Here is a 19,121-nt window from a genome sequence, read left to right on the forward strand (position 1 = left end):
CTGTTTTTACAAGGAAGTAAATGTGAAAAAAATATTTCTACATCCCATGGCCTTTCCCAACCATTTAAATTTTTCTCTTACAGGTCTAACACTTCCGAAAAACCAATACAACGCCCACCCGGAACAATATATAAAGCTAAACGAACCGTTCACTGGGCCCTTATCCGTACGAAAAACCCTATTGATTTAACTGTTTTTACAAGGAAATAAAATGTGAAAAAAATATTTCTACATCCCATGGCCTTTCCCAACCATTTAAATTTTTCTCTTACAGGTCTAACACTTCCGAAAAACCAATACAACGCCCACCAGGAACAATATATAAAGCTAAACGAACCGTTCACTGGGTACTTATCCGTACGAAAAACCCTATTGATTTACCTGTTTTTACAAGGAAGTAAATGTGAAAAAAATATTTCTACATCCCATGGCCTTTCCCAACCATTTAAATTTTTCTCTTACAGGTCTAACACTTCCGAAAAACCAAAACAACGCCCACCCGGAACAATATATAAAGCTAAACGAACCGTTCACTGGGTACTTATCAGTACAAAAATCCCTATTGATTTTCCTCTTTTTACAAGGAAATAAAATGTGAAAAAAATATTTCTACATCCCATGGCCTTTCCCAACCATTTAAATTTTTCTCTTACAGGTCTAACACTTCCGAAAAACCAAAACAACGCCCACCCGGAACAATATATAAAGCTAAACGAACCGTTCACTGGGCCCTTATCCGTACGAAAAACCCTATTGATTTACCTGTTGTTACAAGGTAGTAAATGTGAAAAAAATATTTCTACATCCCATGGCCTTTCCCAACCATTTAAATTTTTCTCTTACAGGTCTAACACTTCCGAAAAACCAATACAACGCCCACCCGGAACAATATATAAAGATAAACGAACCGTTCACTGGGTACTTATCCGTACAAAAATCCCTATTGATTTTCCTGTTTTTACAAGGAAGTAAAATGTGAAAAAATATTTCTACATCCCATGGCCTTTCCCAACCATTTAAATTTTTCTCTTACAGGTCTAACACTTCCGAAAAACCAATACAACGCCCACCCGGAACAATATATAAAGCTAAACGCACGGTTCACTGGGTACTTATCCGTACGAAAAACCCTATTGATTTTCCTGTTTTTACAAGGAAGTAAAATGTGAAAAAAATATTTCTACATCCCATGGCCTTTCCCAACCATTTAAATTTTTCTCTTACAGGTCTAACACTTCCCAAAAAACAATACAACGCCCACCCGGAACAATATATAAAGCTAAACGAACCGTTCACTGGTTACTTATCCGTACGAAAAACCCTATTGATTTACCTATTTTTACAAGGAAGTAAATGTGAAAAAAAAATTTCTACATCCCATGGCCTTTCCCAACCATTTAAATTTTTCTCTTACAGGTCTAACACTTCCAAAAAACCAATACAACGCCCACCCGGAACAATATATAAAGCTAAATGCACCGTTCACTGGGCACTTATCCGTACGAAAATCCCTATCGATTTTCCTGTTTTTACAAGGAAGTAAAATGTGAAATAAATATTTCTACATCCCATGGCCTTTCCCAGCCATTTAAATTTTTCTCTTACAGGTCTAACACTTCCGAAAAACCAAAACAACGCCAACCCAGAACAATATATAAAGCTATACGAACCGTTCACTGGGCACTTATCCGTACATAAAACCCTATTGATTTACCTGTTTTTACAAGGAAATAAAATGTGAAAAAAATATTTCTACATCCCATGGCCTTTCCCAACCATTTAAATTTTTCTCTTACAGGTCTAACACTTGCGAAAAACCAATACAACTCCCACCCGGAAAAATATATAAAGCTAAACGAACCGTTCACTGGGTACTTATCCGTACGAAAATCACTATTGATTTACCTGTTTTTACCAGGAAATAAAATGTGAAAAAATATTTCTACATCCCATGGCCTTTCCCAACCATTTAAATTTTTCTCTTACAGGTCTAACACTTCCGAAAAACCAAAACAACGCCCACCCGGAACAATATATAAAGCTAAACGAACCGTTCACTGGGTACTTATCAGTACAAGAATCCCTATTGATTTTCCTCTTTTTACAAGGAAATAAAATGTGAAAAAAATATTTCTACATCCCATGGCCTTTCCCAACCATTTACATTTTTCTCTTACAGGTCTAACACTTCCGAAAAACCAAAACAACGCCCACCCGGAACAATATATAAAGCTAAACGAACCGTTCACTGGGCCCTTATCCGTACGAAAATCCCTATCGATTTTCCTGTTTTTACAAGGAAGTAAAATGTGAAAAAAATATTTCTACATCCCATGGCCTTTCCCAACCATTTAAATTTTTCTCTTACCGGTCTAACACTTCCGAAAATCCAATACAACGCCCACCCGGAAGAATATATAAAGATAAACGAACCGTTCACTAGGTACTTATCCGTCCGAAAATCCCTATCGATTTTCCTGTTTTTACAAGGAAGTAAATGTGAAAAAAATATTTCTACATCCCATGGCCTTTCCCAACCATTTAAATTTTTCTCTTACCGGTCTAACACTTCCGAAAATCCAATACAACGCCCACCCGGAAGAATATATAAAGATAAACGAACGGTTCTCTGGGTACTTATCCGTACGAAAATCCCTATCGATTTTCCTGTTTTTACAAGGAAGTAAATGTGAAAAAAATATTTCTACATCCCATGGCCTTTCCCAACCATTTAAATTTTTCTCTTACCGGTCTAACACTTCCGAAAATCCAATACAACGCCCACCCGGAAGAATATATAAAGATAAACGAACGGTTCACTGGGTACTTATCCGTACGAAAATCCCTATCGATTTTCCTGTTTTTACAAGGAAGTAAAATGTGAAAAAAATATTTCTACATCCCATGGCCTTTCCCAACCATTTAAATTTTTCTCTTACCGGTCTAACACTTCCGAAAATCCAATACAACGCCCACCCGGAAGAATATATAAAGATAAACGAACCGTTCACTAGGTACTTATCCGTCCGAAAATCCCTATCGATTTTCCTGTTTTTACAAGGAAGTAAATGTGAAAAAAATATTTCTACATCCCATGGCATTTCCCAACCATTTAAATTTTTCTCTTACAGGTCTAACACTTCTGAAAAACCAAAACAACGCCCACCCGGAACAATATATAAAGATAAACGAACCGTTCACTAGGTACTTATCCGTCCGAAAATCCCTATCGATTTTCCTGTTTTTACAAGGAAGTAAATGTGAAAAAAATATTTCCACATCCCATGGCCTTTCCCAACCATTTAAATTTTTCTCTTACAGGTCTAACACTTCCGAAAAACCAATACAACGCCCACCCGGAACAATATATAAAGCTAAACGAACCGTTCACTGGGTACTTATCCGTACGAAAAACCCTATTGATTTACCTATTTTTACAAGGAAGTAAATGTGAAAAAAATATTTCTACATCCCATGGCCTTTCCCAACCATTTAAATTTTTCTCTTACAGGTCTAACACTTCCGAAAAACCAAAACAACGCCCACCCGGAACAATATATAAAGCTAAACGAACGGTTCACTGGGTACTTATCCGTACGAAAATCCCTATTGATTTACCTGTTTTTACAAGGAAGTAAATGTGAAAAAAATATTTCTACATCCCATGGCCTTTCCCAACCATTTAAATTTTTCTCTTACAGGTCTAACACTTCTGAAAAACCAATACAATGCCCACCCGGAACAATATATAAAGCTAAACGAACCGTTCACTGGGTACTTATCCGTACGAAAAACCCTATTGATTTACCTGTTTTTACAAGGAAGTAAATGTGAAAAAAATATTTCTACATCCCATGGCCTTTCCCAACCATTTAAATTTTTCTCTTACAGGTCTAACACTTCTGAAAAACCAAAACAACGCCCACCCGGAACAATATATAAAGCTAAACGAACGGTTCACTGGGTACTTATCCGTACGAAAATCCCTATTGATTTACCTGTTTTTACAAGGAAGTAAATGTGAAAAAAATATTTCCACATCCCATGGCCTTTCCCAACCATTTAAATTTTTCTCTTACAGGTCTAACACTTCCGAAAAACCAATACAACGCCCACCCGGAACAATATATAAAGCTAAATGCACCGTTCACTGGGCACTTATCCGTACGAAAATCCCTATCGATTTTCCTGTTTTTACAAGGAAGTAAAATGTGAAAAAAATATTTCTACATCCCATGGCCTTTCCCAGCCATTTAAATTTTTCTCTTACAGGTCTAACACTTCCGAAAAACCAAAACAACGCCAACCCAGAACAATATATAAAGCTATACGAACCGTTCACTGGGCACTTATCCGTACGAAAAACCCTATTGATTTACCTGTTTTTACAAGGAAGTAAATGTGAAAAAAATATTTCTACATCCCATGGCCTTTCCCAACCATTTAAATTTTTCTCTTACAGGTCTAACACTTCTGAAAAACCAAAACAACGCCCACCCGGAACAATATATAAAGCTAAACGAACGGTTCACTGGGTACTTATCCGTACGAAAATCCCTATTGATTTTCCTGTTTTTACAAGGAAGTAAAATGTGAAAAAAATATTTCTACATCCCATGGCCTTTCCCAACCATTTAAATTTTTTTCTTACAGGTCTAACGCTTCCGAAAAACCAATACAACGCCCACCCGGAACAATATATAAAGCTAAACGAACCGTTCACTGGGTACTTATCCGTACGAAAAACCCTATTGATTTACCTGTTTTTACAAGGAAGTAAACGTGAAAAAAATATTTCTACATCCCATGGCCTTTCCCAACCATTTCAATTTTTCTCTTACAGGTCTAACACTTCTGAAAAACCAATACAATGCCCACCCGGAACAATATATAAAGCTAAACGAACGGTTCACTGGGTACTTATCCGTACGAAAATCCCTATTGATTTACCTGTTTTTACAAGGAAGTAAATGTGAAAAAAATATTTCTACATCCCATGGCCTTTCCCAACCATTTAAATTTTTCTCTTACAGGTCTAACACTTCCGAAAAACCAATACAACGCCCACCCGGAACAATATATAAAGCTAAACGAACGGTTCACTGGGTACATATCCGTACGAAAATCCCTATTGATTTTCCTGTTTTTATAAGGAAGTAAAATGTGAAAAAAATATTTCTACATCCCATGGCCTTTCCCAACCATTTAAATTTTTCTCTTACAGGTCTAACACTTCCGAAAAACCAAAACAACGCCCACCCGGAACAATATATAAAGCTAAACGAACCGTTCACTGGGCCCTTATCCGTACGAAAAACCCTATTGATTTACCTGTTGTTACAAGGAAGTAAATGTGAAAAAAATATTTCTACATCCCATGGCCTTTCCCAACCATTTAAATTTTTCTCTTACAGGTCTAACACTTCTGAAAAACCAAAACAACGCCCACCCGGAACAATATATAAAGCTAAACGAACGGTTCACTGGGTACTTATCCGTACGAAAATCCCTATTGATTTACCTGTTTTTACAAGGAAGTAAATGTGAAAAAAATATTTCTACATCCCATGGCCTTTCCCAACCATTTAAATTTTTCTCTTACAGGTCTAACACTTCCGAAAAACCAATACAACGCCCACCCGGAACAATATATAAAGCTAAACGAACGGTTCACTGGGTACATATCCGTACGAAAATCCCTATTGATTTTCCTGTTTTTATAAGGAAGTAAAATGTGAAAAAAATATTTCTACATCCCATGGCCTTTCCCAACCATTTAAATTTTTCTCTTACAGGTCTAACACTTCTGAAAAACCAATACAATGCCCACCCGGAACAATATATAAAGCTAAACGAACCGTTCACTGGGTACTTATCCGTACGAAAAACCCTATTGATTTACCTGTTTTTACAAGGAAGTAAGTGTGAAAAAAATATTTCTACATCCCATGGCCTTTCCCAACCATTTAAATTTTTCTCTTACAGGTCTAACACTTCCAAAAAACCAATACAATGCCCACCCGGAACAATATATAAAGCTAAACGAACCGTTCACTGGGTACTTATCCGTACGAAAATCCCTATTGATTTGCCTGTTTTTAAAAGGAAATAAAATGTGAAAAAAATATTTCTACATCCCATGGCCTTTCCCAACCATTTAAATTTTTCTTTTACAGGTCTAACACTTCTGAAAAACCAATACAACGCCCACCCGGAACAATATATAAAGCTAAACGAACCGTTCACTGGGTACTTATCCGTACGAAAATCCCTATTGATTTTCCTGTTTTTACAAGGAAGTAAAATGTGAAAAAAATATTTCTACATCCCATGGCCTTTCCCAACCATTTAAATTTTTCTCTTACAGGTCTAACACTTCCGAAAAACCAAAACAACGCCCACCCGGAACAATATATAAAGCTAAACGAACGGTTCACTGGGTACTTATCCGTACGAAAATCCCTATTGATTTACCTGTTTTTACATGGAAGTAAATGTGAAAAAAATATTTCTACATCCCATGGCCTTTCCCAACCATTTAAATTTTTCTCTTACAGGTCTAACACTTCCGAAAAACCAATACAACGCCCACCCGGAACAATATATAAAGCTAAACGAACCGTTCACTGGGTACTTATCCGTACGAAAAACCCTATTGATTTACCTGTTTTTACAAGGAAGTAAATGTGAAAAAAATATTTCTACATCCCATGGCCTTTCCCAACCATTTAAATTTTTCTCTTACAGGTCTAACACTTCCGAAAAACCAATACAACGCCCACCCGGAACAATATATAAAGCTAAACGAACCGTTCACTGGGTACTTATCCGTACGAAAAACCCTATTGATTTACCTGTTTTTACAAGGAAGTAAATGTGAAAAAAATATTTCTACATCCCATGGCCTTTCCCAACCATTTAAATTTTTCTCTTACAGGTCTAACACTTCCGAAAAACCAATACAACGCCCACCCGGAACAATATATAAAGCTAAACGAACGGTTCACTGGGTACTTATCCGTACGAAAATCCCTATTGATTTTCCTGTTTTTACAAGGAAGTAAAATGTGAAAAAAATATTTCTACATCCCATGGCCTTTCCCAACCATTTAAATTTTTTTCTTACAGGTCTAACGCTTCCGAAAAACCAATACAACGCCCACCCGGAACAATATATAAAGCTAAACGAACCGTTCACTGGGTACTTATCCGTACGAAAAACCCTATTGATTTACCTGTTTTTACAAGGAAGTAAATGTGAAAAAAATATTTCTACATCCCATGGCCTTTCCCAACCATTTAAATTTTTCTCTTACAGGTCTAACGCTTCCGAAAAACCAATACAACGCCCACCCGGAACAATATATAAAGCTAAACGAACCGTTCACTGGGTACTTATCCGTACGAAAAACCCTATTGATTTACCTGTTTTTACAAGGAAGTAAATGTGAAAAAAATATTTCTACATCCCATGGCCTTTCCCAACCATTTAAATTTTTCTCTTACAGGTCTAACACTTCTGAAAAACCAAAACAACGCCCACCCGGAACAATATATAAAGCTAAACGAACGGTTCACTGGGTACTTATCCGTACGAAAATCCCTATCGATTTTCCTGTTTTTACAAGGAAGTAAAATGTGAAAAAAATATTTCTACATCCCATGGCCTTTCCCAACCATTTAAATTTTTCTCTTACAGGTCTAACACTTCCGAAAAACCAAAACAACGCCCACCCGGAACAATATATAAAGCTAAACGAACGGTTCACTGGGTACTTATCCGTACGAAAATCCCTATTGATTTACCTGTTTTTACATGGAAGTAAATGTGAAAAAAATATTTCTACATCCCATGGCCTTTCCCAACCATTTAAATTTTTCTCTTACAGGTCTAACACTTCCGAAAAACCAATACAACGCCCACCCGGAACAATATATAAAGCTAAACGAACCGTTCACTGGGTACTTATCCGTACGAAAAACCCTATTGATTTACCTGTTTTTACAAGGAAGTAAATGTGAAAAAAATATTTCTACATCCCATGGCCTTTCCCAACCATTTAAATTTTTCTCTTACAGGTCTAACACTTCCGAAAAACCAATACAACGCCCACCCGGAACAATATATAAAGCTAAACGAACCGTTCACTGGGTACTTATCCGTACGAAAAACCCTATTGATTTACCTGTTTTTACAAGGAAGTAAATGTGAAAAAAATATTTCTACATCCCATGGCCTTTCCCAACCATTTAAATTTTTCTCTTACAGGTCTAACACTTCCGAAAAACCAATACAACGCCCACCCGGAACAATATATAAAGCTAAACGAACGGTTCACTGGGTACTTATCCGTACGAAAATCCCTATTGATTTTCCTGTTTTTACAAGGAAGTAAAATGTGAAAAAAATATTTCTACATCCCATGGCCTTTCCCAACCATTTAAATTTTTTTCTTACAGGTCTAACGCTTCCGAAAAACCAATACAACGCCCACCCGGAACAATATATAAAGCTAAACGAACCGTTCACTGGGTACTTATCCGTACGAAAAACCCTATTGATTTACCTGTTTTTACAAGGAAGTAAATGTGAAAAAAATATTTCTACATCCCATGGCCTTTCCCAACCATTTAAATTTTTCTCTTACAGGTCTAACGCTTCCGAAAAACCAATACAACGCCCACCCGGAACAATATATAAAGCTAAACGAACCGTTCACTGGGTACTTATCCGTACGAAAAACCCTATTGATTTACCTGTTTTTACAAGGAAGTAAATGTGAAAAAAATATTTCTACATCCCATGGCCTTTCCCAACCATTTAAATTTTTCTCTTACAGGTCTAACACTTCTGAAAAACCAAAACAACGCCCACCCGGAACAATATATAAAGCTAAACGAACGGTTCACTGGGTACTTATCCGTACGAAAATCCCTATCGATTTTCCTGTTTTTACAAGGAAGTAAAATGTGAAAAAAATATTTCTACATCCCATGGCCTTTCCCAACCATTTAAATTTTTCTCTTACAGGTCTAACACTTCCGAAAAACCAAAACAACGCCCACCCGGAACAATATATAAAGCTAAACGAACCGTTCACTGGGCCCTTATCCGTACGAAAAACCCTATTGATTTACCTGTTGTTACAAGGAAGTAAATGTGAAAAAAATATTTCTACATCCCATGGCCTTTCCCAACCATTTAAATTTTTCTTTTACAGGTCTAACACTTCCGAAAATCCAATACAACGCCCACCCGGAAGAATATATAAAGATAAACGAACGGTTCACTGGGTACTTATCCGTACGAAAAACCCTATCGATTTTCCTGTTTTTACAAGGAAGTAAATGTGAAAAAAATATTTCTACATCCCATGGCCTTTCCCAACCATTTAAATTTTTCTCTTACCGGTCTAACACTTCCGAAAAACCAATACAACGCCCACCCGGAACAATATATAAAGCTAAACGAACCGTTCACTGGGTACTTATCCGTACGAAAAACCCTATTGATTTACCTGTTTTTACAAGGAAGTAAATGTGAAAAAAATATTTCTACATCCCATGGCCTTTCCCAACCATTTAAATTTTTCTCTTACAGGTCTAACGCTTCTGAAAAACCAAAACAACGCCCACCCGGAAGAATATATAAAGCTAAACGAACGGTTCACTGGGTACATATCCGTACGACAATCCCTATTGATTTTCCTGTTTTTACAAGGAAGTAAAATGTGAAAAAAATATTTCTACATCCCATGGCCTTTCCCAACCATTTAAATTTTTCTCTTACAGGTCTAACACTTCCGAAAAACCAAAACAACGCCCACCCGGAACAATATATAAAGCTAAACGAACCGTTCACTGGGCCCTTATCCGTACGAAAAACCCTATTGATTTACCTGTTGTTACAAGGAAGTAAATGTGAAAAAAATATTTCTACATCCCATGGCCTTTCCCAACCATTTAAATTTTTCTCTTACAGGTCTAACACTTCCGAAAAACCAATACAACGCCCACCCAGAACAATATATAAAGCTAAATGCACCGTTCACTGGGCACTTATCCGTACGAAAATCCCTATCGATTTTCCTGTTTTTACAAGGAAGTAAAATGTGAAAAAAATATTTCTACATCCCATGGCCTTTCCCAGCCATTTAAATTTTTCTCTTACAGGTCTAACACTTCCGAAAAACCAAAACAACGCCAACCCAGAACAATATATAAAGCTATACGAACCGTTCACTGGGCACTTATCCGTACGAAAAACCCTATTGATTTACCTGTTTTTACAAGGAAGTAAATGTGAAAAAAATATTTCTACATCCCATGGCCTTTCCCAACCATTTAAATTTTTCTCTTACAGGTCTAACACTTCTGAAAAACCAAAACAACGCCCACCCGGAACAATATATAAAGCTAAACGAACGGTTCACTAGGTACTTATCCGTCCGAAAATCCCTATCGATTTTCCTGTTTTTACAAGGAAGTAAATGTGAAAAAAATATTTCTACATCCCATGGCCTTTCCCAACCATTTAAATTTTTTTCTTACAGGTCTAACGCTTCCGAAAAACCAATACAACGCCCACCCGGAACAATATATAAAGCTAAACGAACCGTTCACTGGGTACTTATCCGTACGAAAAACCCTATTGATTTACCTGTTTTTACAAGGAAGTAAATGTGAAAAAAATATTTCTACATCCCATGGCCTTTCCCAACCATTTAAATTTTTCTCTTACAGGTCTAACACTTCTGAAAAACCAAAACAACGCCCACCCGGAACAATATATAAAGCTAAACGAACGGTTCACTGGGTACTTATCCGTACGAAAATCCCTATTGATTTACCTGTTTTTACAAGGAAGTAAATGTGAAAAAAATATTTCTACATCCCATGGCCTTTCCCAACCATTTAAATTTTTCTCTTACATGTCTAACACTTCCGAAAAACCAATACAACGCCCACCCGGAACAATATATAAAGCTAAACGAACGGTTCACTGGGTACATATCCGTACGAAAATCCCTATTGATTTTCCTGTTTTTATAAGGAAGTAAAATGTGAAAAAAATATTTCTACATCCCATGGCCTTTCCCAACCATTTAAATTTTTCTCTTACAGGTCTAACGCTTCCGAAAAACCAATACAACGCCCACCCGGAACAATATATAAAGCTAAACGAACGGTTCACTGGGTACTTATCCGTACGAAAAACCCTATTGATTTACCTGTTTTTACAAGGAAGTAAATGTGAAAAAAATATTTCTACATCCCATGGCCTTTCCCAACCATTTAAATTTTTCTCTTACCGGTCTAACACTTCCGAAAATCCAATACAACGCCCACCCGGAAGAATATATAAAGATAAACGAACGGTTCACTGGGTACTTATCCGTACGAAAAACCCTATTGATTTACCTGTTTTTACAAGGAAATAAAATGTGAAAAAAATATTTCTACATCCCATGGCCTTTCCCAACCATTTAAATTTTTCTCTTACCGGTCTAACACTTCCGAAAATCCAATACAACGCCCACCCGGAAGAATATATAAAGCTAAACGAACGGTTCACTGGGTACTTATCCGTACGAAAAAACCTATTGATTTACCTGTTTTTACAAGGAAGTAAATGTGAAAAAAATATTTCTACATCCCATGGCCTTTCCCAACCATTTAAATTTTTCTCTTACAGGTCTAACACTTCCAAAAAACCAATACAACGCCCACCCGGAAGAATATATAAAGATAAACGAACCGTTCACTGGGTACTTATCCGTATGAAAATACCTATCGATTTTCCTGTTTTTACAAGGAAGTAAAATGTGAAAAAAATATTTCTACATCCCATGGCCTTTCCCAACCATTTAAATTTTTCTTTTACAGGTCTAACACTTCTGAAAAACCAATACAACGCCCACCCGGAACAATATATAAAGCTAAACGAACCGTTCACTGGGTACTTATCCGTACGAAAAACCCTATTGATTTACCTATTTTTACAAGGAAGTAAATGTGAAAAAAATATTTCTACATCCCATGGCCTTTCCCAACCATTTAAATTTTTCTCTTACAGGTCTAACACTTCCGAAAAACCAAAACAACGCCCACCCGGAACAATATATAAAGCTAAACGAACGGTTCACTGGGTACTTATCCGTACGAAAATCCCTATTGATTTACCTGTTTTTACAAGGAAGTAAATGTGAAAAAAATATTTCTACATCCCATGGCCTTTCCCAACCATTTAAATTTTTCTCTTACAGGTCTAACACTTCCGAAAAACCAAAACAACGCCCACCCGGAACAATATATAAAGCTAAACGAACCGTTCACTGGGTACTTATCCGTACGAAAAACCCTATTGATTTACCTGTTTTTACAAGGAAGTAAATGTGAAAAAAATATTTCTACATCCCATGGCCTTTCCCAACCATTTAAATTTTTCTCTTACCGGTCTAACACTTCCGAAAATCCAATACAACGCCCACCCGGAAGAATATATAAAGATAAACGAACCGTTCACTAGGTACTTATCCGTCCGAAAATCCCTATCGATTTTCCTGTTTTTACAAGGAAGTAAATGTGAAAAAAATATTTCCACATCCCATGGCCTTTCCCAACCATTTAAATTTTTCTCTTACAGGTCTAACACTTCCGAAAAACCAATACAACGCCCACCCGGAAGAATATATAAAGATAAACGAACCGTTCACTGGGTACTTATCCGTATGAAAATACCTATCGATTTTCCTGTTTTTACAAGGAAGTAAAATGTGAAAAAAATATTTCTACATCCCATGGCCTTTCCCAACCATTTAAATTTTTCTTTTACAGGTCTAACACTTCTGAAAAACCAATACAACGCCCACCCGGAACAATATATAAAGCTAAACGAACCGTTCACTGGGTACTTATCCGTACGAAAAACCCTATTGATTTACCTATTTTTACAAGGAAGTAAATGTGAAAAAAATATTTCTACATCCCATGGCCTTTCCCAACCATTTAAATTTTTCTCTTACAGGTCTAACACTTCCGAAAAACCAAAACAACGCCCACCCGGAACAATATATAAAGCTAAACGAACGGTTCACTGGGTACTTATCCGTACGAAAATCCCTATTGATTTTCCTGTTTTTACAAGGAAGTAAAATGTGAAAAAAAATATTTCTACATCCCATGGCCTTTCCCAACCATTTAAATTTTTCTCTTACATGTCTAACACTTCCGAAAAAACAATACAACGCCCACCCGGAACAATATATAAAGCTAAACGAACGGTTCACTGGGTACTTATCCGTACGAAAAACCCTATTGATTTACCTGTTTTTACAAGGAAGTAAATGTGAAAAAAATATTTCTACATCCCATGGCCTTTCCCAACCATTTAAATTTTTCTCTTACAGGTCTAACACTTCCGAAAAACCAATACAACGCCCACCCGGAACAATATATAAAGCTAAACGAACGGTTCACTGGGTACTTATCCGTACGAAAAACCCTATTGATTTACCTGTTTTTACAAGGAAGTAAATGTGAAAAAAATATTTCTACATCCCATGGCCTTTCCCAACCATTTAAATTTTTCTCTTACAGGTCTAACACTTCCGAAAAACCAATACAACGCCCACCCGGAAGAATATATAAAGATAAACGAACCGTTCACTGGGTACTTATCCGTATGAAAATACCTATCGATTTTCCTGTTTTTACAAGGAAGTAAAATGTGAAAAAAATATTTCTACATCCCATGGCCTTTCCCAACCATTTAAATTTTTCTTTTACAGGTCTAACACTTCTGAAAAACCAATACAACGCCCACCCGGAACAATATATAAAGCTAAACGAACCGTTCACTGGGTACTTATCCGTACGAAAAACCCTATTGATTTACCTGTTTTTACAAGGAAGTAAATGTGAAAAAAATATTTCTACATCCCATGGCCTTTCCCAACCATTTAAATTTTTCTCTTACAGGTCTAACACTTCTGAAAAACCAAAACAACGCCCACCCGGAACAATATATAAAGCTAAACGAACGGTTCACTGGGTACTTATCCGTACGAAAATCCCTATCGATTTTCCTGTTTTTACAAGGAAGTAAAATGTGAAAAAAATATTTCTACATCCCATGGCCTTTCCCAACCATTTAAATTTTTCTCTTACAGGTCTAACACTTCCGAAAAACCAATACAACGCCCACCCGGAACAATATATAAAGCTAAACGAACCGTTCACTGGGTACTTATCCGTACGAAAAACCCTATTGATTTACCTGTTTTTACAAGGAAGTAAATGTGAAAAAAATATTTCTACATCCCATGGCCTTTCCCAACCATTTAAATTTTTCTCTTACAGGTCTAACACTTCTGAAAAACCAAAACAACGACCACCCGGAACAATATATAAAGATAAACGAACCGTTCACTAGGTACTTATCCGTCCGAAAATCCCTATCGATTTTCCTGTTTTTACAAGGAAGTAAATGTGAAAAAAATATTTCCACATCCCATGGCCTTTCCCAACCATTTAAATTTTTCTCTTACAGGTCTAACACTTCCGAAAAACCAATACAACGCCCACCCGGAACAATATATAAAGCTAAACGAACCGTTCACTGGGTACTTATCCGTACGAAAAACCCTATTGATTTACCTGTTTTTACAAGGAAGTAAATGTGAAAAAAATATTCCTACATCCCATGGCCTTTCCCAACCATTTAAATTTTTCTCTTACAGGTCTAACACTTCCGAAAAACCAAAACAACGCCCACCCGGAACAATATATAAAGCTAAACGAACCGTTCACTGGGCCCTTATCCGTACGAAAAACCCTATTGATTTACCTGTTGTTACAAGGAAGTAAATGTGAAAAAAATATTTCTACATCCCATGGCCTTTCCCAACCATTTAAATTTTTCTCTTACAGGTCTAACACTTCCGAAAAACCAATACAACGCCCACCCGGAACAATATATAAAGCTAAATGCACCGTTCACTGGGCACTTATCCGTACGAAAATCCCTATCGATTTTCCTGTTTTTACAAGGAAGTAAAATGTGAAAAAAATATTTCTACATCCCATGGCCTTTCCCAGCCATTTAAATTTTTCTCTTACAGGTCTAACACTTCCGAAAAACCAAAACAACGCCAACCCAGAACAATATATAAAGCTATACGAACCGTTCACTGGGCACTTATCCGTACGAAAAACCCTATTGATTTACCTGTTTTTACAAGGAAATAAAATGTGAAAAAAATATTTCTACATCCCATGGCCTTTCCCAACCATTTAAATTTTTCTCTTACCGGTCTAACACTTCCGAAAATCCAATACAACGCCCACCCGGAAGAATATATAAAGATAAACGAACCGTTCACTAGGTACTTATCCGTCCGAAAATCCCTATCGATTTTCCTGTTTTTACAAGGAAGTAAATGTGAAAAAAATATTTCCACATCCCATGGCCTTTCCCAACCATTTAAATTTTTCTCTTACAGGTCTAACACTTCCGAAAAACCAATACAACGCCCACCCGGAAGAATATATAAAGATAAACGAACCGTTCACTGGGTACTTATCCGTATGAAAATACCTATCGATTTTCCTGTTTTTACAAGGAAGTAAAATGTGAAAAAAATATTTCTACATCCCATGGCCTTTCCCAACCATTTAAATTTTTCTCTTACAGGTCTAACACTTCCGAAAAACCAATACAACGCCCACCCGGAACAATATATAAAGCTAAACGAACGGTTCACTGGGTACTTATCCGTACGAAAAACCCTATTGATTTACCTGTTTTTACAAGGAAGTAAATGTGAAAAAAATATTTCTACATCCCATGGCCTTTCCCAACCATTTAAATTTTTCTCTTACAGGTCTAACACTTCCGAAAAACCAATACAACGCCCACCCGGAAGAATATATAAAGATAAACGAACCGTTCACTGGGTACTTATCCGTATGAAAATACCTATCGATTTTCCTGTTTTTACAAGGAAGTAAAATGTGAAAAAAATATTTCTACATCCCATGGCCTTTCCCAACCATTTAAATTTTTCTTTTACAGGTCTAACACTTCTGAAAAACCAATACAACGCCCACCCGGAACAATATATAAAGCTAAACGAACCGTTCACTGGGTACTTATCCGTACGAAAAACCCTATTGATTTACCTGTTTTTACAAGGAAGTAAATGTGAAAAAAATATTTCTACATCCCATGGCCTTTCCCAACCATTTAAATTTTTCTCTTACAGGTCTAACACTTCTGAAAAACCAAAACAACGCCCACCCGGAACAATATATAAAGCTAAACGAACGGTTCACTGGGTACTTATCCGTACGAAAATCCCTATCGATTTTCCTGTTTTTACAAGGAAGTAAAATGTGAAAAAAATATTTCTACATCCCATGGCCTTTCCCAACCATTTAAATTTTTCTCTTACAGGTCTAACACTTCCGAAAAACCAATACAACGCCCACCCGGAACAATATATAAAGCTAAACGAACCGTTCACTGGGTACTTATCCGTACGAAAAACCCTATTGATTTACCTGTTTTTACAAGGAAGTAAATGTGAAAAAAATATTTCTACATCCCATGGCCTTTCCCAACCATTTAAATTTTTCTCTTACAGGTCTAACACTTCTGAAAAACCAAAACAACGCCCACCCGGAACAATATATAAAGATAAACGAACCGTTCACTAGGTACTTATCCGTCCGAAAATCCCTATCGATTTTCCTGTTTTTACAAGGAAGTAAATGTGAAAAAAATATTTCCACATCCCATGGCCTTTCCCAACCATTTAAATTTTTCTCTTACAGGTCTAACACTTCCGAAAAACCAATACAACGCCCACCCGGAACAATATATAAAGCTAAACGAACCGTTCACTGGGTACTTATCCGTACGAAAAACCCTATTGATTTACCTGTTTTTACAAGGAAGTAAATGTGAAAAAAATATTTCTACATCCCATGGCCTTTCCCAACCATTTAAATTTTTCTCTTACAGGTCTAACACTTCCGAAAAACCAAAACAACGCCCACCCGGAACAATATATAAAGCTAAACGAACCGTTCACTGGGCCCTTATCCGTACGAAAAACCCTATTGATTTACCTGTTGTTACAAGGAAGTAAATGTGAAAAAAATATTTCTACATCCCATGGCCTTTCCCAACCATTTAAATTTTTCTCTTACAGGTCTAACACTTCCGAAAAACCAATACAACGCCCACCCGGAACAATATATAAAGCTAAATGCACCGTTCACTGGGCACTTATCCGTACGAAAATCCCTATCGATTTTCCTGTTTTTACAAGGAAGTAAAATGTGAAAAAAATATTTCTACATCCCATGGCCTTTCCCAGCCATTTAAATTTTTCTCTTACAGGTCTAACACTTCCGAAAAACCAAAACAACGCCAACCCAGAACAATATATAAAGCTATACGAACCGTTCACTGGGCACTTATCCGTACGAAAAACCCTATTGATTTACCTGTTTTTACAAGGAAATAAAATGTGAAAAAAATATTTCTACATCCCATGGCCTTTCCCAACCATTTAAATTTTTCTCTTACAGGTCTAACACTTGCGAAAAACCAATACAACTCCCACCCGGAAAAATATATAAAGCTAAACGAACCGTTCACTGGGTACTTATCCGTACGAAAATCACTATTGATTTACCTGTTTTTACCAGGAAATAAAATGTGAAAAAATATTTCTACATCCCATGGCCTTTCCCAACCATTTAAATTTTTCTCTTACAGGTCTAACACTTCCGAAAAACCAAAACAACGCCCACCCGGAACAATATATAAAGCTAAACGAACCGTTCACTGGGTACTTATCAGTACAAAAATCCCTATTGATTTTCCTCTTTTTACAAGGAAATAAAATGTGAAAAAAATATTTCTACATCCCATGGCCTTTCCCAACCATTTAAATTTTTCTCTTACAGGTCTAACACTTCCGAAAAACCAAAACAACGCCCACCCGGAACAATATATAAAGCTAAACGAACCGTTCACTGGGCCCTTATCCGTACGAAAAACCCTATTGATTTACCTGTTGTTACAAGGAAGTAAATGTGAAAAAAATATTTCTACATCCCATGGCCTTTCCCAACCATTTAAATTTTTCTCTTACAGGTCTAACACTTCCGAAAAACCAATACAACGCCCACCCGGAACAATATATAAAGATAAACGAACCGTTCACTGGGTACTTATCCGTACAAAAATCCCTATTGATTTTCCTGTTTTTACAAGGAAGTAAAATGTGAAAAAATATTTCTACATCCCATGGCCTTTCCCAACCATTTAAATTTTTCTCATACAGGTCTAACACTTCCGAAAAACCAATACAACGCCCACCCGGAACAATATATAAAGCTAAACGCACGGTTCACTGGGTACTTATCCGTACGAAAATCCCTATTGATTTTCCTGTTTTTACAAGGAAGTAAAATGTGAAAAAAATATTTCTACATCCCATGGCCTTTCCCAACCATTTAAATTTTTCTCTTACAGGTCTAACACTTCCCAAAAAACAATACAACGCCCACCCGGAACAATATATAAAGCTAAACGAACCGTTCACTGGTTACTTATCCGTACGAAAAACCCTATTGATTTACCTATTTTTACAAGGAAGTAAATGTGAAAAAAATATTTCTACATCCCATGGCCTTTCCCAACCATTTAAATTTTTCTCTTACAGGTCTAACACTTCCAAAAAACCAATACAACGCCCACCCGGAACAATATATAAAGCTAAATGCACCGTTCACTGGGCACTTATCCGTACGAAAATCCCTATCGATTTTCCTGTTTTTACAAGGAAGTAAAATGTGAAAAAAATATTTCTACATCCCATGGCCTTTCCCAGCCATTTAAATTTTTCTCTTACAGGTCTAACACTTCCGAAAAACCAAAACAACGCCAACCCAGAACAATATATAAAGCTATACGAACCGTTCACTGGGCACTTATCCGTACGAAAAACCCTATTGATTTACCTGTTTTTACAAGGAAATAAAATGTGAAAAAAATATTTCTACATCCCATGGCCTTTCCCAACCATTTAAATTTTTCTCTTACA

The sequence above is a fragment of the Paroedura picta genome, chromosome 2 (genome assembly GCF_049243985.1).
Source record: "Paroedura picta isolate Pp20150507F chromosome 2, Ppicta_v3.0, whole genome shotgun sequence".
NCBI classification, from domain to species: Eukaryota; Metazoa; Chordata; class Lepidosauria; order Squamata; family Gekkonidae; genus Paroedura; species Paroedura picta.